The sequence below is a fragment of the Theobroma cacao genome, chromosome 6 (genome assembly GCF_053813885.1).
Source record: "Theobroma cacao isolate CCN51 chromosome 6, ASM5381388v1, whole genome shotgun sequence".
Lineage (NCBI taxonomy): Eukaryota > Viridiplantae > Streptophyta > Magnoliopsida > Malvales > Malvaceae > Theobroma > Theobroma cacao.
The window spans coordinates 21,102,997-21,115,450 of record NC_142644.1 but is presented as its reverse complement, the minus strand read 5'-3'; the positions used below and the strand labels follow the sequence as shown (position 1 = coordinate 21,115,450).

The 12,454-nt window shown below is 37.8% G+C and overlaps 2 long non-coding RNA genes across 2 annotated transcripts; both read right to left on the bottom strand.

Moving 5' to 3' along the window:
• Positions 1 to 5,028: 5,028 nt before the first annotated feature.
• On the bottom strand, positions 5,029 to 6,992 carry LOC148762148 (uncharacterized). Its single transcript, XR_016027215.1, has 3 exons — positions 6,891 to 6,992; positions 6,160 to 6,239; positions 5,029 to 5,292 (listed from the first exon to the last, which is right to left on the bottom strand). It is a non-coding gene; the product is annotated as an uncharacterized LOC148762148 (long non-coding RNA).
• Positions 6,993 to 10,156: 3,164 nt separating this feature from the next.
• Positions 10,157 to 12,123, bottom strand: LOC148762147 (uncharacterized). Its single transcript, XR_016027176.1, has 3 exons — positions 12,022 to 12,123; positions 11,291 to 11,370; positions 10,157 to 10,423 (listed from the first exon to the last, which is right to left on the bottom strand). It is a non-coding gene; the product is annotated as an uncharacterized LOC148762147 (long non-coding RNA).
• Positions 12,124 to 12,454: the final 331 nt, after the last annotated feature.

Genomic DNA, 12,454 nt, shown 5'->3' with positions numbered 1-12,454 from the left:
AGGTTTAGATTAAGCAAGCTTTCTTTGAAACTTTATTATCTACAGTTAGAACTAGGATTACATCACTTTTAGCTTAAACAACTTCTAAATCAAGTATGCCTACACTCTTATCTTAGGGGCCATGCCCCTCCTATTTCTCCTTCCCATGGATTATGATTTGAGCATTAAAGGGAAATTGTGAGAAAAAGACCTCATGATAAGGTGATTTCATAAATAACCCCCTATATAAAGTTATCTGTTTCTAGCCAAAAATAAGCATGAGTAGACCAAAATGCCCTTAAGAACATCATTTCAAATAAATGCTCAACTGTTTGAGCTATCTGCCTCTCGCCAAAGAGAAAATATAAAAAAATAAAAATAAATGCGCTCAGCTGTTTGAGCTTGGTCATCTTTCTCTCTCAACTCTCTGAACTATCTCAACTCTGGCAAGTCTCTGTTGAGCACCATCATCGTCAGCTCTCTCAAATCTCTAAACTGTATGAGCTCTGTCAACTCTCTGTTGAGCACCATCGTCATCGAGTTGTGGTCTATCTCTCGGCATTTGGCCACATTGTCGTAGATTAACAGACCTTATAGCAGAAATGACATCAAGGTACCTGTTATTGGGTTTGTTTCTGCAACACACTCAAATTTCTGAAACATTTGGTGTAAATTAGAAGATGGATTAGAAACATTGCCCAGAGTTGTTATACGCCATGCATCTATAACATGTGTTAGCGTTATTTTAACGTGTCACGGCTGTTCCTGGCATGTAGCGGGTTAACTAGTTTTTTGGATTGTTAGTGTGTCACGGCTGTTCCTAGCGTGTTGTGGGTAAACTGGTTTTTTGGGTTCTTAGTGTGTCACGGCTGTTAGTGTAACAAGTCAGTAATTATAGTAATTGGCGTGTCACGACAGTGATGCATGGCGTGTCACGACATTTGACTTGATATGCATGGCGTGTTACAACATTTTACGTTCTATGAATGGCGTGTAACAACATTACTGACAAATTTTTGATCAGGGCATGTATTGTGTAAAATGATTGACAATATTTTTTTTTTCAAAATTTTAGTGGGGTTCCAATTGTGCGACTTGTGATAAGACACGGTGGTCAGTGGGTGGATGGCATTTACAAGGGTGGTGAGTCACGAATGTTGGGGGTTATGAGTGATTTTTCATTTGCGGGCTTGATGAAGCTGGTTGAAGATGTTGTTGGGGTAAACTCAAAAATTGACGAGATTGAGTTACATGCATTGATCAGTACACCCGAAGAGCTATCATGGCCAATTATCAAGGACGATGAGGATGTTGCATCAATTCTGCTAGAACAGAGGAATGTTTCGACTGTGTATGTCAGCATTAAGGGACGCCAAACAAATATTATGTCACATGAAGAAGTTGGACAACATGGTAATCAGCTCAATCAAAATGAGATTTACAATACTTCACATATACCACAGCATTCAGTCCGGAACCCACAATAGTGGCAATTGAAGTATGCATAAGAGTTTTTACAGTGCGGTAGACAGACGACATTCACAGAACAGTTGGCTGCACAATTTCGATCAGGATGTGCATCAAACCAATTTCTTGTTTTTCTCGAACAAATGCAATGATCGGGTAAAACTGTAGAGTGCGTAATGCCATTGTCAAATGAGAATACGACACTTGAGGACAACAATGTGAGGTTGGAGGGTGACATTGTGATGCTGGAGGATAATACTGCATTTAATGAGGGAAATAAGGATTTGTTCACTGCCAGTGAAAATAGATTTGATGAAACTTCAGATGATGGGCTTGAACAATTTCAAGATGACAGTTCAGACAATGAATGCCTTTATGACAGTGACATTCCAATTTGCAATAATGTTGAAGACGAAATGGAACCTATTGGAGGTGTTGATGTAGGAGATGTTCAGTGTGATGACAGTGATCAGGAAAGGGGAAATGCAGGGATATCTCGTACATGGGTAATTGCATGTGCATAAAGGTTCTCCTTCCAAACAATTACCACTAAGGAGTCGACATGTGCCGAAGATCGCTTATACAAAGGAAGAATGTTTTTGTCGAAGGCTGAGTTGAAACAAGCTTTGAACATGTTGGTTATAAAAGAGAAGTTTGCGATAAGAGTAAAAAGGTCATGTAAAGTTTGTTATGAGGTCGGTTGCAAGGACAAGGCATGCAAGTTCAGTGTGCATGCAACGAAGTTACCTAATAGAGGAGAATATTGGCAAGTTCGAACATTCCACAAAGTACACACATGTATCGTTGATGGTTTGCAAGGGCGGTTTCCAACTATGAGTGCGAAGATGATTAGTGAACTTATGTCACACAAGCTTCGGGCTAATGGAGTAGCATTGAGACCTAAGGACATAATTTGTGATATGAGGGTTCAGTGGGGATTGGAATGCTTGTATGGTAAGGCTTGGCAAGCGAAAGAGTATGCGGAGAGGCTTGTTTTCGATCCACCAGAGGAGTCATTTCAACTATTACCCTCATATTTTTATATGTTGGAAAAAGAAAATCCTAGCACAATGACTACAGTGGCTACTGACGAGGAAGAAAGATTCAAATATTGTTTCAGGTCATACGGGGCTTGTATTCGGGGGTTTAGGGATGTAATGCATCCCATGGTTGCAATTGATGCGACACATCTAAAAGGCAGGTTCAAGGGTGTTCTCTTTGTCACTGTATGCAAAGATGCGAACGAGTGCATATATCCAGTTGCGTTTGGGATCGGCCATGTTGAGGACGAAGACTCATGGACGTGGTTTCTTAGCAAGCTGCGTGATGCGATTGGTTGTCATGAAAACACTATATTCATTTCTGATCAGCATCTCGGCATTAAGAAAGTAATCCCAAATGCATACCCAGAAGCGCACCATGGTTTATGCAGTTACCACTTGAAAAAAAACTTTAAAAACAAGTTCAAGCGCGACGATGTTTGTATGCTTTTCACCCTTGCTCGAGATTGCAATAAGGTGGCCGATTTCAACAAACATATGAACCAGCTACAGCAGATTCACCCGGGAACCCACACTGACCTTATGAGAATAGGGCTTGAGAAATTGGCATGTGCATGTTCACCGGCAAGGTGATACCAAATGATGACATCCAACATTGCGAAATGCGTTAACTCATGCTTGAAGCATGCAAGACAAATGTCGATCACTGCTTTGATCGAGTTCATCAGAGACATGTTCCAGCGTTGGTTCCATGACCGGTACGAGGAAGTCGTCAAGGTAACCACGCCCCTCAGCCCTTAGGTTGCTAGGAAGTTGAGCAAACGATTCAATGATGCACATCCCTTTGTAGTTAAGCCTATCAATCGAGTGGAGTTCGAAGTTAAAGACGAGAAGATGGACGGACTTGTAAACTTGTCTAGGAAGACGTGTTCATGTTGTGAGTTTCAAACAGATTTACTGCCATGTAGCCATGCCATTGCAGCAATAAGGTCAGAATATATTTATTTCTTACTTGAACTGTAATTGACATAGCATTTACATTGTGCTTGAAGATTGAGTTTATTGTATTTTTTAGTAAATGCAATCGTGAAGCCATTGAATTCTGCGCTGACTACTACAAGACAACCGTTTTGGTGGAGGGTTATTATGGATCCATTAGGCCTGTAGGGCATCCTAGTGAGTGGGACATCCCCCTTTATATGAAACAAATTATCGTCTTGCCCCTACCTTGGCGAGGCCAAGCGAAAAGACCTAGGAGGAGAAAGATTTCATCAACTGGTGAACACAGTCGAGCACGGAGATGTTCGCAATGCAAGAGGTACATGCATAACAGACAGAACTGCCCATCCCCATTTGTAGTTCCATCCACAAATTCGGCACCATCTCCAAGTCAATCGACGCCTCCATAAGTGCGTCGACCCAAAACATGTTCAAGTTACAAACAAACTGGTCACACACGCAACAACTGTCCAATCGAAGGAGAATGTCTAAAAATGTAAGGTGTGTCTTGGATGAAGACAACTTGTCTGCCTAACTAAATGTGTCTTAAACTTGTAGTTGAATTGGTTTTGCTTTCGGATTTGTCTGCTCGGTCATTCTATGAGCCACTTTTAGTTACAGACTTTGTTGCTAAGCATTCCAGGCAGATAAGCCTATCAAGGCCTCTGTCTGATGAAGATCGTGTTAAAGTACATTCTTACATTGCTTGTAAGAATGTTTTCGATTACAATCTCCATCAGATAGGAGCCTTGACAGGCTTAGCTACATGAAATGTTTGGCAACAAATTTCGCAACTAAAGGTGGCTCATAGAATGACCGAGTGGACAAATTCGTAAAGCAAAACCAGTTTGACTACAATTTAAGAGATAAAGTCCCTATACTGTTACCCCATTTGCCACATTTTATCACCACTTGTATTAAACAATTAATGATTTGATTTAATTCATTTCTATTTTATTTGATTTAACCGTTTATGTTGTTACAATGAAATTCCTTTCTATTTCATGAATAATTAAATTTCGCCAATAACGGTTAGTCGACTAAGAGCATTCTGCCTGCAAGTCTTATGGTGACATGCTGAGTGAATGCAGACTTATGATGTGACACGCTGACCTGTTGCAGTCTTGGCGAGTGACACAGCAGGGGCCAATTGTGGTGACACGTTGAGTGCAAGCATACTTATAGCATGACACGCTGAGTTAATTCAGACTTATAGTGTGACACGCTGACTTTGTCACGACCCGGAACTCCCATCGGGCCCGTGACAACCGCCGCGACGTTCCGATAAGCACTCATTACCCCGAATGCCGATCGAAACCCCGCAAGGCTTAGCATCAACTTCCGCATCTCCCCGATGAGCGACAGTTATTAAATCTCGCATTTCAAGAAATCATAAGTTGTTTCCAACTCAAAACAATAAAAATATTATTTTCTAGCTCACTGGGGCATTTTCGTCATTTTTTTTTTTTGAAATTTTGAAATCCGAAAAAATGTAATATGTAAGTGGAAACACATATTTCATGATTTAAATTAAATTTTGAAGTCTAAAACATTCGTTTAAAGTAAAATTATAGCTATTTGAATATAATAAAAATATTAAATAAAATATTCTATTTTCTTAAAACACAATATTTTCAAAGTCTTCCTAAAATAACTTTTGTAGCGTAAGAGTAAAATAAATTTATTCATATAGTAATAAAGATAATTAAAGTATGAAATTTCGTTTACAGTGACACGTGGGCCCCCAACTAACCAAGAAGGTGTAGAGCTACGAACTCTTACTTCCTATGATGCAACTCCGAGATTAATTCTCGTCTTAATCAACTATCAACAAACTGTCCTGAGCCTGAAAAATGGATAGGAAGAGGGGTGAGATTAAATAATCCCAGTGAGTAAACAATTACCATCAAAAGCATCTAAAGCCGAGTAGATGGAGACAATATAAAAACGTTATATCTCAATAATGTTCATAACACAAAATTCGTTTCAATCTATACCAAATAATTTCTTTTCATCAAAATTTCCCCGACTTATGAATTTTTTTAAACTTGGCCCCTGCCAATATCATTCTCGCGGGTACCCTCGTCAAGGTATCCCACTGAGACCGCCAAGGCTGTTCAATGACCCATACCCATAAATATGTTTTCACATCTGACACACAGCCGTTCCTTGGCGTTGGCTGAGTCTCACTCTCACGTGGTGGCCCAAACGTGAGGTGCACTCAAATCATACCTCAGGAGATACTTCACCCAACATCTCCCCCCGGAGGTAAGTATATAATTGAGTTACCGTGCCCCTCTCATAGGCAGTCCACGGAAACCCCCACCACTGCAGTGACCGTTTAATATACCACCAGACCCATAAAAATTCCAGTAGCATAATATGGCGAATAAAATGTAATCCAGTCTACCGAGACCAATCCAAAATTGTTCATATATTTCATGCCAGCCCCAAAAATTTAGCCATCATGCTACCATAGTGTCATAAGCCCCAATTTCAATAACATATAAAATCATAAATTTCAACACAGTCTCCATATACTCAATTTTCCCAAAACAATATTTGATTTTAAAACCAGTATAAATCTCATTTTTATTAAAAAAACATTTTAATTGGAAAACATAATATTTTATAATTTAAATTCACCATTCAATAAAAGCATCAAACAAGTATAATTACTCTAGATATTTAAGACGATAAATTGTCCACTCACAGTTCTAGGAGTCGATGTACTCCTAATCTCAGTCTTCAAGCACAATGTTGGTACTTTTACCAGTGTAATTTGCTCACCACCTATCCACAATGTACAATACATAATTCACCACATCAATGCTTGACCATTATAAAATCAATTCAGGCTCGGTATATATACATGATATGACATGCAACTTATCCGACTACCGCTTAAATGCGGTGCTAACCTAATTCGGCCTATTACTCGATTAAATTACTAACGCGTCCAATTTAATCTCAAATTAATTTTTTTCAGTTTCTATACCTCAATTGCACCCAAATTGACTTAATGTCCCTCAGTGTGGTGCAAATTATCAGTCCCGATAACAAATTACGAAAATACCCCTAATGGGTAAAAATTCGTATTTTTGCTCCGAAAATTTTCATTATTTTTCTAGACTCATAATTCATCATTATTCATCATAATTGCTCAAGTAAACATCAAGATCATCAGCCAATATTCCCCTAGAAAATTCAGCCAATAATGGTAATGGAGGAAAATAAATTCTTTTCTTGTTGTTTTGTTCCTAAATATGCTAAACTAACTTAAAACACTAACATAACTTAAAATCAAATTAATCTAACAAGTTTCTCTCTCCTAACCCATTTTTACAGAATTGAATTCATCCTCAAATCACATGATTCAACCATGGAAAATGATGAGAAATGCATGAAAATGATAAATCTTAAGCTAAGCTTGAAAAATCATACCTTTAAACACTTGATTCCTTGAAAAATCACACTTTTTCTTTGAATTTTCTCACTCTAGGGTTTGTTCTTATTTCTCTCTCTCTCCTGCTGGTTTTGGCTGACCATCCCAATGAAGAATTCTGGAATTTGCAAGCCTTTTAATAGGCTTAATAAAATATTATTATTTTATTTATTTTTTTGAATATTTTATTATTTTATTTTTTTCTAGCCATCTTTTTGACTTTCTTTTTCCACCACTCAATCCTCTTCACTTATCCATGTCTTCCATGAAATTTCTAGACTTTTCCAAAGTTTTGGTGGAGCAAATTTTTAAAAATTACACTTTTACCCCCGTAAAGTGAAAAATTACATTTTTGCCCCAAAAATTGAAAACTTACCAAAATGCATAATTTTCACTCCTTATACTCATATCATGCTCCATTGAATCAAATTTGATCTAAATTCTCTCGAAAAATTCAATTTCGTCCTCGGGTGGTAAAATTACGATTTTGCCCCTAGATAGTGAAAATTCTGGTTTGACTCCGAATTGATCCTCGAACTCCGAATTACCATTTTGAGTCATCCCTGAACTGTGAAACTCTTAATTTCACCTTAAAATTCCTATTTGAACTAGTTCGAGGCTTAATCGACTCAATGATACCATTAGGGGCAATATCGTCTTTTAACGATTTCTCGAACTTCCTAAATATACAAACATTCTATCGAGCATGTGAATGACATTATAATTATTTTACAAAGCAAGGTTTGACAACACTACCCCCCTTAAAATAAAATTTTGTCCTCAAAATTTCACTTATTAACTCAAAGAAAATGCGGGGTATTATCTTTTATTCGATGCTCAACTTCTCCTATTATCTCCTTTATAGGGAATCTTAATTCACTAAAAATCATTCTTTATTTTAGTTAATCACAATATCAACCCCACATATGTGTATATGCTTTATAATCCCATTTATGCATCCAAGATCTATCTTGATCTAATCATCGCATACGATGCAGTATCATAATTCCTCAGAGTCATCCCTTTGTCCTTAATCATCTTTCGTGCCTCTATATTGCTTTGTATCCTTCTTGTATTTCGACATCAATTTATTGCTTAAGATTTAAGTTCATTTGAACTTTGTATACCTCAAGTATTTTTTAGTTCTAATTTCCACAATATAGTAAGAAATTCTTACAACCATATTCCATATGAACTCATTTACTATATTATTCTTGAAACCTTTATTTACACGTCCATCACTTGGTATTTACATCCCCTATCACTATTTTACACCTTCGTCTAACTTTTTACTCACTTTCTCCAGATCGGACTCGTGCTTCATCTTCCATTACAGCGAAAACTCTTGTTGAAGAACGAGTCAATGGCCTCAAAGGTGGTTGTGCTGGGGTGTTGCTACCCATTTCAGATCGTACAGTTACCCCCTGCCTCGGGTGTACTCCAGAGGAATCTCTCCTCTGCATATCTGTATGAGTTAGTGGGGATGGAGCAGCTACTGTAGCCCGTCCTAACTGTGGGCAGTCACTCCTAATGTGGCCCGGCTGGTCACAATGAAAGCATCTTATGCCCCAACACTCCCCAACATGATATCTCCCACATTTTTCGCATTTATTTAAACCTCCAAAACTCTTCTCGGAAGTACTACTCATCCCAGACCTGTTAAATCTCGGAGGTCTCTGCTGTAACTGTGAAAGTGGGGGTCGAGGAGATATCACCGGAACAGAAACAGTACTCTCAGAAGCAAATGTGTCCTTACCTCTTTTGGGTAGTTGACTAGAGGATACATTCGGGTTTCTCTTCTTTGCAAACTCAGCTCGCATTCTTCGATTTTCATTCGTGAGTTTTTCGGCCCTTAAAGCCATCTGTACAACTTCTTTATGAGGCTCCCGGCCTGTCACAGTCATCCTCTCTCTGATCTCGTTACGGAGCCCTTCTTCAAAATAACTAGCTTGATCTTGCTCAGACTTCACCAGGTCTGGCACATATGACATCAGCTCATTGAAACGAGCCTCGTACTCTTCTATGGTTAAATTCCCTTGTTGTAAACTTAGGAATTCTCTCTTCTTCTCTTTTTGATGAAAGTAGGTGTAGTATTGACCGTCGAATTCTTGTAAGAAGTCTATCCAAGTCAACGAAGTAATGGAACGTGATTTTACCGAGCTCCACCATGTACGAGCCCTCTTCTCTAGTAATCTTGTGGCCACCATTAACTTCATATCATCATCCAATTTCATATCCACAAATGTCTCCGTTACCTGAGTAATCCAATCTTTAGCTGCGGTTGCATCCAAATCACCAACAAAAGAAGTGCAACCCAGCTGCCTAGCTTCCTTAAGCTTTTTGAAAATGGAGACATCTGGCACTGGTGGTGGAACAAGAGGTGGTGGTGGTGGCACTGGAGACACTGCTGGGGGAACAGTATGAGGGACTCGACCAGCTTGAGCTTGGCCCATAATGACATTAAGAAAAGCTGCTAATGCCTGGACTGCCTCAAGAGACATGGCATGAACACCAGGAGTAGCAGTAGGTGGTGGAGGAGGTGGAGGAATCTCAGTAGGCTCAACAACAGGTGCTGCTCGAAAAGTAGGTGCATCAGACTCCCTTTCCACGGGATCTGGCTGACTAAGTCTAGCACGGCCTCTTCCCCTCCCTACTGACCTATAGAGAGGTGGACGCCCACGTCGAGGAGGCATGGTACTCTACAATAAGAAATGGAATAGACTTAGATAACTTTAAATTCTATATGCAACTAACTCGATATAACCTAACTTAACTTGACTTACTTAACTTAACTTAACTTGGGCCACGCAGTGTCAGTGTGGATTTCTTAAAACAACTTTAAAATCAAAAACTTTGAAATCCAAAGCTTTAAAATCAAAATCTTTGATCTTTAAACCATGCTCTGATACCAATCTAATTGTCACGACCCGGAACTCCCATCGGGCCCGTGACAACCGCCGCGACGTTCCGATAAGCACTCATTACCCCGAATGCCGATCGAAACCCCGCAAGGCTTAGCATCAACTTCCGCATCTCCCCGGTGAGCGACAGTTATTAAATCTCGCATTTCAAGAAATCATAAGTTGTTTCCAACTCAAAACAATAAAAATATTATTTTCTAGCTCACTGGGGCATTTTCGTCATTTTTTTTTTTTGAAATTTTGAAATCCGAAAAAATGTAATATGTAAGTGGAAACACATATTTCATGATTTAAATTAAATTTTGAAGTCTAAAACATTCGTTTAAAGTAAAATTATAGCTATTTGAATATAATAAAAATATTAAATAAAATATTCTATTTTCTTAAAACACAATATTTTCAAAGTCTTCCTAAAATAACTTTTGTAGCGTAAGAGTAAAATAAATTTATTCATATAGTAATAAAGATAATTAAAGTATGAAATTTCGTTTACAGTGACACGTGGGCCCCCAACTAACCAAGAAGGTGTAGAGCTACGAACTCTTACTTCCTATGATGCAACTCCGAGATTAATTCTCGTCTTAATCAACTATCAACAAACTGTCCTGAGCCTGAAAAATGGATAGGAAGAGGGGTGAGATTAAATAATCCCAGTGAGTAAACAATTACCATCAAAAGCATCTAAAGCCGAGTAGATGGAGACAATATAAAAACGTTATATCTCAATAATGTTCATAACACAAAATTCGTTTCAATCTATACCAAATAATTTCTTTTCATCAAAATTTCCCCGACTTATGAATTTTTTTAAACTTGGCCCCTGCCAATATCATTCTCGCGGGTACCCTCGTCAAGGTATCCCACTGAGACCGCCAAGGCTGTTCAATGACCCATACCCATAAATATGTTTTCACATCTGACACACAGCCGTTCCTTGGCGTTGGCTGAGTCTCACTCTCACGTGGTGGCCCAAACGTGAGGTGCACTCAAATCATACCTCAGGAGATACTTCACCCAACATCTCCCCCCGGAGGTAAGTATATAATTGAGTTACCGTGCCCCTCTCATAGGCAGTCCACGGAAACCCCCACCACTGCAGTGACCGTTTAATATACCACCAGACCCATAAAAATTCCAGTAGCATAATATGGCGAATAAAATGTAATCCAGTCTACCGAGACCAATCCAAAATTGTTCATATATTTCATGCCAGCCCCAAAAATTTAGCCATCATGCTACCATAGTGTCATAAGCCCCAATTTCAATAACATATAAAATCATAAATTTCAACACAGTCTCCATATACTCAATTTTCCCAAAACAATATTTGATTTTAAAACCAGTATAAATCTCATTTTTATTAAAAAAACATTTTAATTGGAAAACATAATATTTTATAATTTAAATTCACCATTCAATAAAAGCATCAAACAAGTATAATTACTCTAGATATTTAAGACGATAAATTGTCCACTCACAGTTCTAGGAGTCGATGTACTCCTAATCTCAGTCTTCAAGCACAATGTTGGTACTTTTACCAGTGTAATTTGCTCACCACCTATCCACAATGTACAATACATAATTCACCACATCAATGCTTGACCATTATAAAATCAATTCAGGCTCGGTATATATACATGATATGACATGCAACTTATCCGACTACCGCTTAAATGCGGTGCTAACCTAATTCGGCCTATTACTCGATTAAATTACTAACGCGTCCAATTTAATCTCAAATTAATTTTTTTCAGTTTCTATACCTCAATTGCACCCAAATTGACTTAATGTCCCTCAGTGTGGTGCAAATTATCAGTCCCGATAACAAATTACGAAAATACCCCTAATGGGTAAAAATTCGTATTTTTGCTCCGAAAATTTTCATTATTTTTCTAGACTCATAATTCATCATTATTCATCATAATTGCTCAAGTAAACATCAAGATCATCAGCCAATATTCCCCTAGAAAATTCAGCCAATAATGGTAATGGAGGAAAATAAATTCTTTTCTTGTTGTTTTGTTCCTAAATATGCTAAACTAACTTAAAACACTAACATAACTTAAAATCAAATTAATCTAACAAGTTTCTCTCTCCTAACCCATTTTTCCAGAATTGAATTCATCCTCAAATCACATGATTCAACCATGGAAAATGATGAGAAATGCATGAAAATGATAAATCTTAAGCTAAGCTTGAAAAATCATACCTTTAAACACTTGATTCCTTGAAAAATCACACTTTTTCTTTGAATTTTCTCACTCTAGGGTTTGTTCTTATTTCTCTCTCTCTCCTGCTGGTTTTGGCTGACCATCCCAATGAAGAATTCTGGAATTTGCAAGCCTTTTAATAGGCTTAATAAAATATTATTATTTTATTTATTTTTTTGAATATTTTATTATTTTATTTTTTTCTAGCCATCTTTTTGACTTTCTTTTTCCACCACTCAATCCTCTTCACTTATCCATGTCTTCCATGAAATTTCTAGACTTTTCCAAAGTTTTGGTGGAGCAAATTTTTAAAAATTACACTTTTACCCCCGTAAAGTGAAAAATTACATTTTTGCCCCAAAAATTGAAAACTTACCAAAATGCATAATTTTCACTCCTTATACTCATATCATGCTCCATTGAATCAAATTT